Source organism: Python bivittatus, unplaced genomic scaffold (genome assembly GCF_059951505.1).
Source record: "Python bivittatus isolate LINGU-HERP-01145 unplaced genomic scaffold, Pbiv_v1 ctg000980_np1212, whole genome shotgun sequence".
Taxonomy (NCBI): domain Eukaryota; kingdom Metazoa; phylum Chordata; class Lepidosauria; order Squamata; family Pythonidae; genus Python; species Python bivittatus.
Window position 1 is genome coordinate 64,147,472 of NW_028277125.1, and position 18,670 is coordinate 64,166,141.

The 18,670-nt window shown below is 37.6% G+C and overlaps 1 long non-coding RNA gene across 3 annotated transcripts in view; it reads left to right on the forward strand.

The window, feature by feature from the left end:
- The window catches only part of LOC112540964 (uncharacterized), a 39,188-nt gene extending 34,831 nt beyond the window's left edge, over positions 1-4,357 (forward strand). For all 3 annotated transcript variants that reach the window (XR_015794432.1, XR_003085003.2, XR_003085002.2), the window contains exon 3: positions 1,832-4,357. This is a non-coding gene — a long non-coding RNA (uncharacterized LOC112540964). The remainder of the gene's footprint in view (positions 1-1,831) is intronic.
- The last annotated feature ends 14,313 nt before the right edge of the window (positions 4,358-18,670 follow it).

The following is an 18,670-nucleotide window of genomic DNA, read 5'->3' on the forward strand; positions in this document are numbered from 1 at the left end:
ACAGAATGGTTAAAATATATTTCTACTTATAACTGCTGTGAAGAATATCGAAAGCCACTTCTTTATATCTTTTTTCTTTCTTTTCTATTTTTCTTTTTTTCTTTCCTTGCACTCCTTGCTTTTTCTTTGATTTCTTTCTTCTTTCCTCTTCTTTCTTACTTTATATTAGTTTGTGTCAGTTTTTATCTTCTTGTTTCAAAGCTTTAATAAAATTATATTTAAAAAAAACAATTCAAGTTCAGATATCCTGCCAGCTGTATAATTAATATTGATCAATATTACTGTTTTACTGTAATTTCTGTAAATATAAATGACGAAATTGGAATTATCTTAAATTTCACTGAAAATAATCAATGTTTATTTTATTTTACTTCCTTTTTTTAAAAAAATGCTCAAATATTATTTTGTTTCCCACTGAAGTATTCTATCCAACTGCAATAATTTGTTAGGAGAGCTGAGGCTTGGTTAATATGTACCTCAGGTATGACTTCATCCATAGATACCCTGAAAATTGAATTAATATGAACTAGCAAGTATGGGGCTAGTTGATCACCATGCCAATGCAGTAGACAAGTGGCTTAGTTGTCCATTTCTTGGCAATAGAGAAAAGTCTTTACATATGGTTCACCTAGTGGATAATGTCCCTACCAGCCTTAGGGCTAGGTTTAGGATTACAGTCCTTTGTTTAGCAGCTGTAATGGATGGTTTCAGGGCTGTTTCCTGAACCATCCATTATGTTGTTCAATGGACAGTGTAATGACATGACTCATGTCATTATTACCATCCAGTTGAGTATCTGCAATACCTTCTATGGAGAGTAGTCTTTGAAAAGCACTTGCAAACTGCAGTTGGTTCAGAATAAAGCATTGAAGTGGTCCATTTGCTGATTGGTGCTTGTCACCATGTTCACATTACATCTACACGCTAGGCCCTGCGTTGGCTGCTAGTAGGTTTCCAGGTGCCATTCAGAACACTAGTTTTGACTTATAAAGGTCTCCGTAGCTTGATGCTGAGGTCTCTACAGCACTGCCTGTTCCAACCAGAATTAACCATCCTGAATTGACAGTACCCCACTTTTGCGAGGTGAGAGTGCCAGGAAACATGTTTATGTCATGGCACTGACACTTTGGGACAGCTTCCCTCTGGAAATTAGATTGGTCCCTTCAGGGATTACCTTTTCAAAGCTGTCCTGGAAAGCACTCAGAGTTAGTGCTATGTTGGTGTTTATCATGGACATCTTAATTTTCTTACTGTATAGTTTTTATTGCTGCCATTGGGCAAGAGTCTGGGGGAAAGTGGCAGCATACAAGTCAAATAAATAAGTAAACACACAAACTAAATAATGCCATAAATGGCTCAAACACAAATCTTCACTAGCAAGAGATGAGAAAGACATGGGGAAACAAGGCAGTTTATTAGACATTTTGACAGTACAGAGGGCAGACATGGTGCAAAACTTTCTACGGATGATTTTGGAGCTATGTGGTGTTTCTACCTATTCTGTTGAATAACTGAGAGACACCATTTCTTTTGCAACATTTCCAAAGGCCTTTTAAAATTTCTCTATCCAGTCTGCATATCATACTATGATACTAGAGTCCACACAGTTTCGACTTCAATATTTTCATTACACTTAAAACCTAAACAATCCACCATCTCTCTGTCTCTCTTCTGAAATGGCTTTAAAAAATGAGCTCCAAATAGAGTTTAGCAAATTTCTCATAATTCAGTTGGGAAGTAGTGTAACAGAATAAAATTGCTAGAGGTAGTAATACATTTACTTTTACATTCATACTTGAGGGTTAAAGGTTGTTTTTTTTTTTTATTTTAGCCAACAACAACAAGACACAAATCCAAGTCTGCTTAAAAGTTGGAATAGCTCCTCAACTGTTCAGAAAGCTTGTCCCTGGAGTGTTCAGCCACCATTAAGGCAGCTTTTACTGATGTTTGCACCTTTATTTCAAGAAAATGAAATGGCAGCCTGTCTATCACATGATGAGTGAAAGCAGCAGTAAACAGAGACTGAAACAGAAGTACAATACACCAGGGAAGAACCTGCATGGGTTTAATGTATTCCCACCAGAAATCAGAAAAGTCTCTCTGAATCTTATGTATTTATTGTTAAAGATCTACACTGTTTACGTGGATAAAGGCATCTGTGTACTTTATATTTTGTTGTTGCAGAAAGGCATTTCATAAGCATTTGCATTGCAAGTAAGCGCTCCTAGCACTTGCAAACATTGACAGAAATGTAAATGCAGTTGGAGAGTGACTTTGGCATATTCTTAATTATGTTGGCACACTTTTGTATTGATTTTTGCTCTGTTAATTACTAAAGTATCAATATGTTGTAAAATAACATGCATTCATTATCTTTACTTGCAGTCCATTTAAATAATTACAAAAAAACCCAAAACCAACTACTCACACAACACTCAAACACATACACACACACACCCTCTCAGTCAGCAGTACCATTGAACCAGCAATGAACTTACTATTATTTCTTTACTGTGCACACTTAATTAAATAAAGTATCAATCATGTACTGTTCCATGTCCTCTCTCCAATAATGAGCATGCTGAATGTTCCTCTCACTTGGTATTTGTTGAATCTTTGTAAATGACACAGACTTATTGGGAACATCTCTGCACTTTTCTTTGAATGTGATTAAAAATGGTTGTGTTTTGAAATTGGCTGGGATTTTCCCATTTTCCAGAGAGGTTTACCTGATTTAAATTTTCCTTTTCTTTTTTGCAGCTCTAAAGCAGGGGCAAACAACCTAACAGGGCCATCTTCTGGCCTGAGCCTAATTGCCAAAGGTTTTGGTAAACTACCAACCTATTCTTTATGTACCTCTGTTAACAAGAACATGAAAGGGAGAGAGACAAAAGAAATCAGAAGGAAAATGATTCAGGACTTTCGATGAGCGCCATGGCAAGCTAGACATCCCTGCCAAAATGGTGGAGATCGATGGCTGGATGCTGGATCCTGGCCAGTGAAATCTCTCTGGGGAAAAGAGAGATCATGAGATTGCCCATGTGCACTCTGGACAGCCGCTCCTCATGAACAGACTGTAGGAATCAAGGTTTTGCTGTCAGCTTATGAGTCGAGCGGCTGGGAGTTGAGGGATACCATCTAAGCTAACTGTTATAATGTAGCCTTTTATGGACAAAAAACTTGACTGAACCTCATTTCTTAATCACCTTTGGAATTATTTTTTACAGCTTTGGAAATATTAAGATCCTTCAGAATGGCAAGTTTGTATTGCATTCACTGGGAAAATCTCCTTAACAAAAGAAGCTTTAAACACGATTTTTAAGGATTTGGAAAAACATTATTTTTTGGAATAAACAGCAAAAGGGTGTTTAGAATGTTGATTTTGGAAAGTTAAAAATGGACTACACAACCAGATGGGTTTGGAATAAATATTTAAAATTAATTATAAAAATCCTTTCTGTGGGAAACTGCTTGTTTGAATTCTTTGGGGAAAAAAACCCCCAAAAGTTCAATGGGACTTCGAAGGTTGGATACAAGAAGAAAATAAAGATTACAATTAAAGGAGAATAATACTTAAATTAGTTAACAAAGAATGGAGCAAAATACTTTAACAGTGGATACTTTGAAGGATATTTTTGAACAATGGACTCAGAAATTAATTTTAAGAATGTCTGATCCCATAGATAAATGGTGTGTCAAGAAGAACAAGTTATACTGGACAAGACTGAAACTAATTTGAATGTGGATTTAAATATGACAAGTTACAAGAATGATATGGAGCAGGTTGATATACAAATGAAACAGGTTGATGTCTTAATAATTAAAGTGGACATACAAGTATCAAACCAGAAGAGTGATTTGGATAACCTTTTCTTACTGGTTGTAAAAAGAGATCTGTTAAAGTCTTGAAGGATTCAAGAAGGATTCTCTGAGATGGGATAGAAAAAATGAAAAATAAAGCTTTAGGACATTATTTAAAGGGATTAAAAACCAAGATTGTTAAAAGTACAGGGAAGGAATATAGAGTTAGTTTATTTGATCAAGGTTAAAGTAGACATGTAGTTATTTCTGGTAACCCTTAATGGACTTTTCCTGATAAGGAATTAATGATGAGACTTTTGGATTTTGTTTATAGTTAAGAGATGAGATATGGGATGAAGAGAGTGTCTGTTGCATTTTAAAAGATGGTGATAAATTACTAAAATTGTTTATACTTGTGATGAAGGGGGAAGTTACTTCTTTATATACGGTACTTCCTTTTTTCTTTTCTATACTTTTTTCTTTTTATTCTTATATTTCTGTAGTTTGTATTAATTTTTATGTTTTCTGATTGTAATCTTTAATAAAAATTATTATATAAAAAAGAAGGAAAATGATTCAGTGCCTATGCTGATTTTTACCTATAACTCTGCTTCCAATCACCAATGACCTTGACTCCCCTATGATGACTCCAATGGGAATGTGGTTCTCAGAAACAATCTGTAGAGAATCTTCATGTAATGGTCAAGAATTATAACATTGAAGGTAGCAGCTTGACAGATGAAAGTGGCAAATGGAAATTTGGATATAATAATCAAAGCACCTAAAAATGTTAAAGCATATAAGAAAAGAAGTGACAGGCATCCCAATCAGGAGAAACAAAGAAGCACATATACATGCAGCCATTTCAGAGCCTCCAAGTAGTAAAGCACCTCTGAAGTTTCTCATACAAAGTTATTCAGGAGTTTAATCTTCTGGAAAATTATTCCATATTGATTTCTCTCCCAAGGATACTTAGGTGTTTTTTTGTTGTGGTGGTTTTTTAACAGGGAAACATAGGCATAGTCTGGCATAGTCTGTGGTCAGGCCAGGCTAGGCTATTTCCTTCAGCAAATCTGTGGTCTGCCGTACACTCAATGCTCCTCTGTGACTGTGAAAAACTGGGAGAAAATCTGTAAAAAGGGAAGGTAGCTTGTCTGCTATTACCTATCTTCTTGTCAAGGATAATCTCTTGGATTTACTAAGAATAGAGTTAAAAATCTGGCGAGGTAAGGCATTCATATCCTTCTCACCAGATGCAATTTGTGCTATGACCTTACATTACTCAGTACAGCAGCTGTGCATGTTGAAACCTGTCCCTGCGAACAGATTGCATTAGGGGCAGGGTATTTATGCACCCAGAGGGCTGGATATGGGGATTTGACAGAAGATGGGAAGAGGAAAAGGAATTATGAGTGGGGGGAAGAACCTGGTGCCAAACACAAATAGATCTCTCTGTGTGTATGTGCGTGTGTGTGTCTGTGTGTCTATGAGATGGTGATCATTGTTTTGAAACTTACTAATCCAATTGGTTCTGCCCATTTAATGGTTATGTTGCATTAAGCATTGCCTACTGAATATGCAAAGGAAATACTTTGGTAAATGTACAATGCGTATTATATAGATCATTGATCTTCAACAGTGGAACTGTTGAAGCAACTGCCCATTTATCTGTAAAATTGCCATATGTTGAGATCACAGTAGAACAGTTTTACAGAGTCTAGCAAGAGCCTATTTTTATCAGACACTGGTCAGCACAAATCTTTTTGTACTTGGTGAACCTCCACCCCACAATCCAGTATAGTAGTATACAACCTACAATCCCAGGACTGCATATACTATTTTCAAAGTTCTTTGGCTTTTTGAAATTATAATTCTAAGTTATAAATTCTAAGTTTTCAGGTGAGAGAAGAGGCACACTGCATTTAATTAATCAATTAATAACATTTGATAAAATCAAATTGAATTTTGACCTGGCCCTGCCCACATTTGCTAAGGCCAAATATGGCTGTTGGCCTCCAGATGTGTATATTCCTGAAATATAGGAAGCACAAAAGACACTAAGGCTATAACAAACTGCAGAAAATTTAAGAAAAAAATTAAACAAATTTGGTTCCATAAGCAAATTGACTATTGTCCTATGAAAAATATCCAGAGTTATTCAAAGGCTGGAGCATGCTGTCAAATGCTTGTTTTCTGCTTTATACTGTTCGACATTATGTGCTAGATCACATCAGTTCAGGAAACAAACTTGTTGAATGATATTTCATATTTGGGGGCAGAAGGCAATCCCAGAAGGAGCTACAAACCCTTAACAGGAAGATCTATGCATAACATTTTGAGAAAGAAAGGAAGGTTTTATTGACATATTGACATAAAGAAAAATACAAGGCTGCAGAACCAACCAGTGTAGTAATATGATCTTCTAAGTTTGTGCAATACATACAGAGATGCACAGAGTTTTGGATAACACATGAATCAACATCCCTGTGGATTTTGGTTCATGTTGCTCTTGAACCCGTCTGGAACTAGCCCTCCAAACCTCTTTTACTTCTCCTGCTATTAATTGTCCTTTTATCTTTTGTCTTACTTATAAGCTCCAGGACCAACTCCTGCAAGTGCCAGAGCATGTAAACAGTGTAGGGGAGGAAGGGGGCAAGATTGAGCCAAGTAGGAGCAGCAATTACGCGGTAACATTTGGGGAGAAAGAAATAGTGAATGTTATTAGAAAAGTTATGCAGTATTATAGGAGTATGGTAATTAGTTGGAGAGCTTACTTACCTTATTAATAATGAAGCTGGACCTTCCCATTATTGTAATAAGAAAGAAATCTTCAGGGTGGATAACCCAATAGCTTCCTGCCCCCTTAAATTTAGTAAAGGTTGTACCATTTTTAGCTACAATAACTGCAGCCAAATGCTTCTTGCAATTGGAAGATGACTCACATCACAGTATAAACATCCTCCATGGCCAACTCGGTAACTGTTGAGAATTTTGTAACAGGAACTGATCATTTCAGGTCTTGCCATAGTATTTCTATGGGGCTCAAGTCTGGACATATTGAATTTGGTCTTCTTCACCAGTTCTTTTGTAGAGTTGCTTATACATTTGGGATCACTGTCTTATTGCATGAGTCACTTGTGTTACACCTTAGGATGATGGGCAGATGGCCTGATATTGTTCTGTAGAATTGCCTCATATGAAGCAGAATTCATATTTTCTCATGATGACAAGTCATCCAAGTCTTGAGGCTGCAAAGCATTTCCAAACCTTGACATTATCAACTCTAGGCTTCACAGCAGGCATGTTATTATGGAAAGCAGTGTTTGTTTTCTCATGAAATAGCAACATTCATGTAACCTGAAATGTTCTACTTTTGACTTACCTATCCATAGATCTTTCCTCCAGAAATATGTAAAGTGATTCAGGTGTTTCTTGGCAAAGTTGAGATGAGTATAAACGTTATACTTTTCTTAACAAGCGATGTGTCTTGTTAAGTCCAGATAGAAAACCAAAACCATGAGTACTAATACTACCTTTATTGTAAGGTTATAATAACAGAAACTTGTACTCCCCCCCTCCCCGCCTTTACTTTCCATAGAACTAGGGACGTTCCCTTCTGAGATGCTTACTCCACCCCCATTCCTCTTCTGGACTCAGTTTTCATTTATCAGACCATTGTCTAGGCTGTGGTTTTTCCTCCTGCCTCCCAAGGTTATTCTCACAGGCCATTACACAGTGGCTTCTCCTATGAACCCCCTTCTTACCCAATGCTTTTCTGAAGGTGGAGATATGAACACTAATTTTGTTCTCAGGTTCTTTGTGACTTCCTGGATGACTTTATGCTGTGATATTAGAGTTATTTTGACAGATAGACATGCTTGAGAAGATTCACTCTTGCACCAAATGTTCTTCATTTCTCCATTTCAAAATTATGTCTCTGACTTTGGGTCATTGGAGACTCAGAGCTTTAGAAATGTTTTTGTAACCTTTTCCAGATTGATAGGCATCAATGGATTTTTATAGAGTCTTCTCTTTTGAGTAGGACCTGAAGGACCTCTCAAATCTGTTGGTGAGATCTTTACTTCTTGAGGGAAGCCAAAGTTTGTGAGTTTTATATTGGGTAAGGCTGAACCAAATCAGCCCTAAACATTTAGTGAAATATTCATAACTTACTCTAGGTGTCTCTTTAACTAAATTGACTGAATTAGTAGAAAATTACTTTTTTCCATTGGCACATTAATTTTGAATGACTTTGTTTATGAACTAAATGGAAAGTGTGATGTTATTTGTTTATTTAGATTCCCTTTATCCATCAGTAGAATCCACATGAAGTTCTTACTTAACATTACAGTACCTGGCAGAGATATGCAAGAATTCAGAAAATCAGAAATGGAATGAATACTTTTTCACAGAACTGTATACTTAATAGTTCCAAAGATACTATCAATTAAAATATTGCATTGTGATGGTAGTGGTGGTAGTGTTAGTAAAAATAATGTAAGAATTACTTTGAGGCATGTAATTATTTCCTTATTTACTTACTCAATTTATCCCCACCTCAATCCAAAGAGATTCTAGATGGTTTCCTAATAATCATTAGATGAATACAGAAATATGTAGCAATGTTTTTCTCTTTTGAAAGGATTCATAGATTTTAAATAAGATGAAACTGCTCCATATTAATAATCCTGAAAGGCAAATTATTGCTAGGGTAGAAATATACCATGCATGTAGATTACAGGCATATGTTTTAATGTGATTTTTTGGAGCGATGTTTTCTTCTGTTAAGAGCTGTTTATTGGTTGTGTTCCCTCAGCACAATCTAGTCACTGCATTAATTCATTTGGAAGGTTTGCACAATTCATTAAGTCATAAATTACCAAATAAGCTGAGTTTGCATAATATGTTAAACTATAGGAAAGCTGACTATGGTTATCACTAACCGAGTTTAGCAGGTTGTACAAATGTAGTTGCTAGGACTGGGCTAAATGTGTTATGTAAACATGGCCATATAGTTTTGTTTCTATATGATCACAAGCAGAAGAATCTAGCAAAAGTGCCATTTTTATTCTTCCTTCTCCCTAACTAACAGAACAATTGCGGAAGATTAATTAAGTAATAAATACTCATATACTCATTGTGTAATCAACAGTAATATGCAGTCCCACTTTCTCATTTCATCTCCCATTCTAGATCTCAGATCTGCTATCATCTTCTTCTCCCAGTAGACAGGCCTTGTTTTTCAGTTTTTATCTTGCCAGCTTCACCTTCTGGAGCCCTGAACAGAATCTTGCATTTTATGTGTTTTTAAAAAAAAGTTAGTATAATTTATAGCAGCAATGGGAAATCTGTTCCCCTTCAAATGTTGTTTGTGAACATGGGAAATTATTAGGGATGCTGGGAGTTGTAGTTCACAACAGCTGAAAGGCCACATAGAACCCTCCTCTGGCTTATACAGGTCTTCACAGACAAGTCTTCAGTGACTTTAGATGATGCACCTTATTTTAAACAGGACAGATCATAGTCCCTTGTTCAACTTGGCATTGTCCAGAAATTAGCCAAAATGGGTGGAGAATGGCATGAGCTTGGGAGACCTCATCTGAAGTCTAGGAAAGACTTATTTAATGGAGCCAGCAAACCTAGCCAAGCAAGTCTGTTTGATTGACTAAGATCCCCAATCTAATGATTACAGAATCCCCTGCTATCACTTTCAAGTGCATTCCTGTGACATCATCATATAGTCAGATCTGAAACTGACAGAACTTTATTCTGTCTTTTTTTCCCGGACAGGCTCATCCTGATTGCAAGAAACTGTACCCCAGTTTCTAATTCCTATCCAAACCCCCCTAATGCTACACCGAGCAGGAATGCTAAGGGGCATTCCCTCCCTTCACAGACTCATGAACAGACAACACACCTTTCTTATTTTCAGAACCAAGGCTGAGAATAGCTCTATTTTACTACATGCATTAAAATGGATATCATATAGATCCATACAGATCTACAAACATACACACACACACACACACACACACACATAAACACAAGAATGACTTTACAACAATGATAATGAATCCCCTCCCACTTCAACCCCAGTCCTCAGAGGCTTGCTTAGAGAATCCTATCTCTTTCTGTCTTTCTGACAAGTTCTTTTTAAACCTCAGTTCATTCTAATCCCCAAACATATCATTTTAACAACATGAGTTGTCTTGCAAAAGTCTCATGGAGCAGTTCCCTCTCCCTTTTTCTTGGGTCTTCTTGATTCTTCTTGGATCTCCTCCTTGCTAACCCTGATCCAAATCTGGGAGGCTTCTCATTCTCCTTCCAGTCACAATCTGCTTCCCCAGGCAACCATCACACCTTGGCACACACCTCTCTCTCTTTGTCTCCATCTTTTTTCCAGCCAACACATTGGGTTGATTCCCTTCACAGGTGGATCTTTCTGGTTGATCCACCGTCCCTGAACGCAAGTTGTAGGCAGGCATGCCAGTAGGGCATACAACAGAAAGAAAGGCTTCTGTGTTCTCCCATTACCACTTACTCATGAGTATTCTTTCTTTTCACTCACTTTCCTAACTGGACCACTTTGATTTTTATCTCCTTTTTGTCTTCTTAAGCTGCTCTACGAGCAATCTTCCTATCACTTTAAGTCTCTGATTCCTTTTTATTTGTTCAGGTTGCTTTCCTAAACTAACCACTTCCTTTTATTTTTCCTAGCCATTTCTTCTAGGCTTGATTTATCTCTGAGTTAAACCTTGTTTACATCAAAGATGTAGTCCACACCTTCTTACAACCACAACCCTCATCTTTTATATATTTTTTAAAATGTTTTTAAATTTATTTATTGAATTTATATTCTACTGCAGCATCACAACTCCCTGTGGCTTACATGGTTTAATTTTATTTATTAATGCACGGTCAAATCCCAAAAACAAACAAACAAAAATGTGATGCATAACCAAAAATTAAGTGTTAAAAGAATACATTAAAAAATAAGTAATTTTTTACTTGTAATAATTTCTAAGTAAAATTAACAACATTACTACACATATTAAGTTATTATAAGATGTACAATTGTAGACCAAATATGCAAAATTAAAATACAAAAACTGTATTTTAGCAGTTTTATGTAGCATCAGGGCTTGGTCATGGTACAAACTAAGCATACCTAGGTTACTTTCTGATCCAATTATTACTAATCGGCTTTGCCACAGCACAGATTTTGGCCACCTAAGATCTTTGCAGTCCTGATTGTTTAATAGGAAGTGCACAACTGGGACTAGTCCAGATTGTGGGAAAAGATTAACTCCATCCTCTAAGGATGAGAAATGGGGCATTTCAGAAGTACATGTGCAATTGTCTCAGTTTCAGCATCTGAACATGTACATAGACACTCTTGGCGAAAAATATTATTGAACCTCCCTGTCACTGCCATTGAAGACAGAGTGTCCAAGGGTGCCAGAGGGAGAGCTTTCCCGTGTGAGGATACAAGTATGTGGTAAAAGTATGTGTGGATACTGAAAGGTAGATATGTGAGTTAACTGTAGCAGGGATGTGAAGTGTATCCTTTTGTACATCAAGATCTAAGATTCTCTACTTAACCTCCTTCCAGGCTTTCTCTAAGCCCACCACAGATAGGGATTGGAGGGTGAACCCGTAGTAAACCAGACTGGCTATTATTTGTTTCTTCTACAGGGAATTGTATCTGTTTATCAGTACCACTTGGGCTAGAGATTAGCCCCCATAGATTTGTTTAAGCCAGTACTTTAACTGGCAAAGTCTCAGATGGGCCTCAACAGAGATACATCCAAATTCTAGCTGGAGAAGTGCGTTTACAAGACAAATCTCAGAAATTTGGTTTGGACTGTTTCTAGTTCAAGTGGGTCTGTACACACACAGCACTATGGATCATATAGCAGATGACTTCATAATTTAGCTCTGAAAAGTTTGATTGCTGCCAGCACATTATTTCCCTTACAGCTTATATATATGGTTATTGAATTAGACTTTTTTTGCACACAGGGTAAAATTTGAAGATTGGGGTTTCCAGGAGATAGTTGATAAACAATAAATGCCTGGATAATTAAAAGCTTACAATTTACATGATATAGAAAAATGTAAAACATCCACAGTACAATTAAAATAACAAAATAAACTAAATCATTAAATCAACAACCATCACATTATACAATAAAACTGAGATTTTCTTTTTTAAAGATGACACAATATATCAGCATCAGTGGAACGCTCTCCAGAAAAGCTCCATTTTTAATATTTTGAAAACCATCCATGGTTAGCCTGATTTCCATTGGGAGACTATTCTACAACAAAGTACTGCCACTAAGAAGCAGCACCTTCTAGCTTTAGGTCCCTTCATTCCCCAAAGTCTGGGACCACAAGGAGTTTCTCAATGATCTAGTAGGTTGGGACTGATATAGGTTGAGAAGGATATCCATAACAGGTTTTATAGGTTAAATCCAGCACTTAAAATTGTACCCAGAACTGAATCAGTAACCAATGCAGGATCATTACATGCTCCCAGCATTAGGTGCCATTTAACTTATAGGCAGCTGCATTCTGGATAAGTTGTAGTTTCTGAATAGGCTTTAAAGACATCTCCTTGTAAAGTGCATTGCAGTAGTCTATCCAGGTGGTAATCTTAAGTTATTGTTGCAAAGTCCTCCTGTACCAGGTAAGACTGCAATTGGTGCACCAGCTGAAGCTGGGCAAAGGCTCCTGTAACCCTGGCTTCCACTCACTGTTCAAGCAAGTGCCATGAGTCCAGAGGGACTTCAAATTGTCAACCTGCTGCTTCACAGGTAGTGCTTGCCTGTCCAGAAATAAAAATGGTGTTGATAGAGAACCCTGATGTTCAAACAGCAACTTGCCTGAGTTTAACTTCAATGTATTCTCTCTCAACTGGACCCTTATAGCTTCCAGACAATGGGACAGAACATTGACACCATCCCCTCTACAGTCCAGGGTTGTTGTTGTTGTTGTTGTTTAGTCGTTAAGTCGTGTCCGACTCTTTGTGACCCCATGAACCATATTGCGCCAGGCCTTCCTGTCCTTCACTGCCTCCCTGAGTTTGCTCAGTTTCATGCTCATTGCTTCAGTGATGCTATCTAACCATCTCATCCTCTGCCGTCCTCTTCTCCTTTTGCCTTCAATCTTTCCCAGCATCAGGGTCTTCTCCAAAGAGATCTCTCTTCGCATTAGGTGACCAAAGTATCTGAGCTTGAGCTTCATTATCGATCCTTCCAATGAGCAATCAGGGTTGATTTCCTTTAAGATTGACTGGTTTGACCTCCTAGCAGACCAGGGGACTCTCAAGAGTCTTCTCCAGCACCACAGTTCAAAACAGTCCAGGGTAGTGATATATAATTAGGGATCATCAACATACTTATGATACTGCACCCTAAACTTATATGAACTCTCCTACCATTTTATATATATGCAAAAAAGCAGAGCAGAGAGGACCAACCCAGTAGCATTCTGAAACTGAGGTACCACTGGAGTAACCTTGTATCCCTCACCACTATGGACTGGAATTGCCTATTGAGGAAAGAACAGAACTACTGTAAGACAGAGTCTCTTATCTCCAACCCTGGTATCAAAAGCTGCCAAGAGTTCTAAAATGACTAAGAGAGGTGCACTATCCCCATCCAGGTTCCAACACAGGTCCTCCAGGATAATGACCAATATCATGTCAGCCCCATATCAAGGCCTGAACCCTGATAAAGGGTCCATACAATTCATTTTTTCTAGGTGCTGCATAGTTGATCCACCACTGTTTCAACAACCTTTCTCAAAAATGGAAAGTTGGAAACTGGCAGACAGTTATCTAGGACCACAGGGTCCAGTTATGGCTTCTTCAGAAGATGTATCACAGCCTTCTTCAGGGCTGCTGGCAGCTCCCCGTCAAGCAGGGAGGCATTAACAATTCAAGTAGTCATTCCTTCCCACACTCCTTGCAACAGCCAGTATTAGCAGTGGTCCAAACTGCATGTGGCAAAAGACAGTCTAGATAGACCCTACCTGCTTCCTCCAAACTAAGTTTTGTTTCTTCCTCTCACCTCTCCAGGATGACCTCCTTCTCCCATTGGAAAGCCCTAATTCAGATTTGCTTGCAGGATCCCTGATGTCTGGTGAGAACCTCTTTAGCTGATCCTGTGATTTCTTTACTATTTCCCCTTGTTTACCTATACACCCTCTTTCCTCTGTTCTGCCTTCAGCTAATTACAAACTCTGCAATATCTAGCACTGGTGATTTCCTTGCTTCTCATGGCAAACCCCTACCAGTTTGCACCAGCTTCACTAATTTTCCCAACTTTACTGCACCCCCTGTGTTGCAATGAAAAAACAAGTTGTGTTTGAGAAGTTTATTTTGTTAAGAAATAACATTTAAAATTGCTTCCTATATATTAACATTGTATTTTAATAACCTGCTCAGCATATCCTTTTATTCTTTTTATATGCTGCTACATCTTCCTAATAATTTTGTTCTTGCTGACATTTTATATTAGGCTTATATCTGCTTTAACCCGTTGCCAGACTAGTTCAAAAGTTCCTAATGTGCAACTTTTAGTTATGGATGCTGGTGCTGGCTAATTAGTACTTTATTTACCTCCTACTGAGTTGTTGCAAGGCCATGCTGTCTAGGAATATTGAGAGTTGAAATCCAACACATCTGGAGGCACCAGATTGAAGAAGGCTGAGCTAATGTTTGGGAAATAATTGGCAACTTTTTGTATATTTGAATGAAACATTCAGAAAGGTATATTTTCTATCCACCTAGATTTAGGGTGCTAACATAATTTATGGATGAGGGGAAATGGAAAGAAAATGCTGTGAGTTATCTGAAAGCTATAAGAATCTTGGAGATACATGGCCCAAATTCTAACGCAAAACAGTGTTTGGTGAATGTATCTGCAGAAGTTTCCTAAATGGATGAAAATAAATATTTGAAGGATTCTTTATGTATCCAATGTTTTCTTATTCCAAAGATATAAAACTCAAGTTGCATTCTCCTTGAAAGTCCTCACTGTTCAGGGTAGTGGAACACCATGTCTTTCATTATAACTCAAAGTCCATTCAAACCAATCATAAAATTCTTATTATAATTTTATTATCATCCATGGGCTCATTCACAAATCTTTTCTGTAATGATAATAAGAAAACCTGTTTTTCTCTGAGTTTTCATTATGTGTTAAATACTAGCACATTATGTCTTGGGCATTGCAGATTTAATTTTTGATGCTTCATGGGTCTACTAAATAGTTTCAGGCTTTGATGAGAGGGTATGATATGCAGCATCCTGCAATCTGTACATGGTTGTAATGACTGCATATATTAATGGCACAAGAGTATTGTCTAATTCAGTATTCAGTATAGTTTAATAATAATTCAGCTGCAATCCGATTCATCCAAAGGCTAACTATGTGCAGGATGTGGCTTTAACTTAAGATTTTCCCACAGATGTTCATCCTATATGTAGAGTTGGGAATTGAACAGGTCAGTGCCAGAATGTAAGAGTCCTCCCCAGAACACTGCTATCATTCTGTTTTTTGTGCTTGTGTTTTGCTCAGGGGGTCCATTCTGCTATTGGGAGAGAAGTCTTGCTTTCCCAGGGCCTATCTTGCTTGTAATACTGTTTGCTTGGTAGTGGGCACTCATTCTTATTTACAGGTCCGAGACCAGCTTGACCAAATCAGCTGAATGGGAAGGAACCTGGCTGAACTTTTCAGGAGGCGCTGTATTATAAAACCACCTGTTATGGCAAGACCCTTTGTGCAATTTCTGATATCCCCATTTAGAAAGAAAAGAAAATGAACAGGTAGGAGTTGATTGGAACAACTTTGACTCAGAACCCTAGAGAGCTACTTATGGATGGAGTACACAGTAGTGGGTGATATGGAGCTTTGGTCTGCTTTGATCTCAGGCAGCTTCCTATGCTATGTATAAGGCTGCTGAATATATTAAAACTATTCAGTGAATAACATCCTATTCACATAATGTATGCTTAACACACCTCTTGTCTTGAGATTGCAACTGGGAACCCCCACTTTATTTTACATGTGGGTCATCTTTAAATATTTGCCTTTTTATAAAGGCCTGCATATCGACACAGAGGGTAAGATCAAGCTGAAGAAAGCAGCTGTAAAGTACGATTGTTAAATAGGCTTCATTTTCTCTGACTAAACCAGAAGATGATCTCTTATGCATCTGTTTCCTCTTGATCCTACTGTGTGAGCAACACCTGCTTTACACTAGCATTAAGTGTCAAAATATTATTTAGCTAGTGGATGCCTTCTAGAACAACTTTTATTAATAAGAGATAAAAACATGTGATAATTGAATCTCTTTATAATCCCTTTATAACTGAATGGAAGATGCTGCTGCTCCCACTGAAGGGAAAAACCCATCTGGGTTTCTGCTCTGCCCCTAAGATCATGTCTTCTCCCATACACTATAATAGTTTGATTCCCTGTGCCATAGAGGAAGATAACATTTGCAATGTGTGCATACAATCACAGTAAGGCAATAGCGTCTCTCCATTTCTGTCTTCTTTTAACCCCTGCAGGAATCATGTTAAATAAATATATAGCATGCTGCATTGTCACAATAAGCTGATGTACAATTATGAGGCCAAATCCCCACAGGAAATCAACTTGAGACTTATTAATATCCCGACCCTACAGAAGACAACTGTCAGACAATTGGTCAACACAGTACATAGTCTCTGTTAGGTACTGACTAACCCATTACGATCTTTATGGAGTGTCCTTTTGGGGTCTAGATCTTCAAATATGAGTTGGAAGACCCTTTCCTTTTATTAGTTGCTAAGCTCTTTATACTTTTACCATATTGCAGCATGTTAGAAGTCTGGGCTTTATTGTCTTATGTTATTGAAAATCCAGATTCCCTCAGCCTTCTCCCTCAGGTCAAGATTTGTCTGCGAATACATTCTCATTTCTCCATGTACAAAGGCTGTCTGGAGAGAGGCTGAAAAAGATTATGACTGTAATATACTTAAATCCAATTTATTTGCCTGACTAGAAACTTCCACACTTCACAATTGCTTCCTACAGAAGATTTTGTACTTAATTCTTTCTTGGCAGTAAAGAGCAAGCCCGATTCAGCTCATCTGACAGGTATATACACAGCACACACATCTGAGCCACATCGTGGAAGGCACTGGAAGAGACAGGGTGAAAATAGCAAATTTGCACATTTACCATTATGCATTCACACTTTATTTTAATTTAAACATGATTAATTTGCTTCATAGAAATAGCTCTTTAAGGCTTATGTGAAAAGCCAGCATGATAGAGAGAGGGATGTGGCTTTTTTAAAACAACAACAACCACAACTAGATAACTAGCTACCTGGTGTAAAGGAATTTCTGACAGATGTACAACTGCTTGAATTTTAACTGAACACAACCCCTTTTTCATCTGTTTTATAATGCAATACTCAGTTATTACTGAATTTTCAGTACAGTATGCCTTAAAGGAGTGCATTTATATCACCAGCATTACAGCTGAGAAAGGGGGGTAAAAAGAGGGTTTTGAAAAGGATTAACCTGTCAGGATCACTAGAACTCAAACTGGGCCTGCAGATTTTTCTGGAAGCAGTTGTTGGAACTTTACTTAATCTGGGTCTGCAGAGTCACTTGGATGTAAGCCACAAAGCACAATGAAATCTGTAACCTACTGGCTGGAAACTCCGCTTCTGAAGATGACAGCTAAGGGCTACTCCATGCAATAGTCTCTTGTTCCTTGTGATACCTAGTAAACCACACTGCAGTTAGTCCTTGTTTAGTTCCAGTCTATATTCTTGTATTCTCCTTCTACTTTGTCTTCTTCTGCTGGAGGCCCATGCCCCTGACTTAGATGCCTAAACATTAGGAAGGCAAGTGTTAGCAAAGGTCTTGTATTAGAGGCTGAAGGAATCTAAATTAAAGCATCACAGAGATGGCTGTCTAGCTTCCTCTAGAATATAAACAATGAAGAAGAGGCTACCATTTCTCTAAGTGATCGGTCTTATACTGGTTGAACTGTCTGATTGGTCTTATATGATTAGGAAGTTTTTTCTAACATTTTATCAGAATCTGCTTTCCTGAAACTTAAATTCATTATTCTGCTATGTCTTGCGCTCCAGGACAAGAGAGGACAGGTCTTGACCTTCTAGATGACATTCTTTCAGGTCTCTGAAGAATGCTATCATCACCCTACCCCGCTTTTGAGTCTTTTGTTAAGGCTAAACATAACTAGCTCCTTCAATTGCTCTTCATAGGACTTTGTTTCTAGTTCCATGATCACTTTCCTCTCTGACCCTATTCCAGTTTATCTTACTGGACACAACACTCAAGGTGATGTCTGACCCATGCAGAACAAAATGGAACGATTTACTTCCCGTGATTTGGAAATAGATTGTTGCAGTCTAAAATTGCATTTATCTTCTTTGCAGCCACATCATTTTACTGGTTCAGATGCAGTTTGTGGTCCACTACTATTCCAATATCTCTTTGGCAGATACGGTTAGCAAACCAGGTATTCCTACATCTTATACCCATGTATCTGATTTTGTTTTATAATGAAGAACTTTCCACATGTTCCTGTAAATTTCTATTCTGTTACTTTTGGGGAGGGGATGTTTGTATTTCAGGCTGCTTGTTTCAAATGTGTTCTTGACATATTGCTGTTCTCCATTTGCTGCAAGCTGTATTTTATTGCACGGTATTGTTTGAACTTTGTATTTGTATTAACTATAGCTATACTGATATCACAGAAATAAATTCTATGAAAACAGTAGTGTGCTATAGTGGTTAAGGAACCAGCATGGTGTAATGATTAAGTTGTTGAAT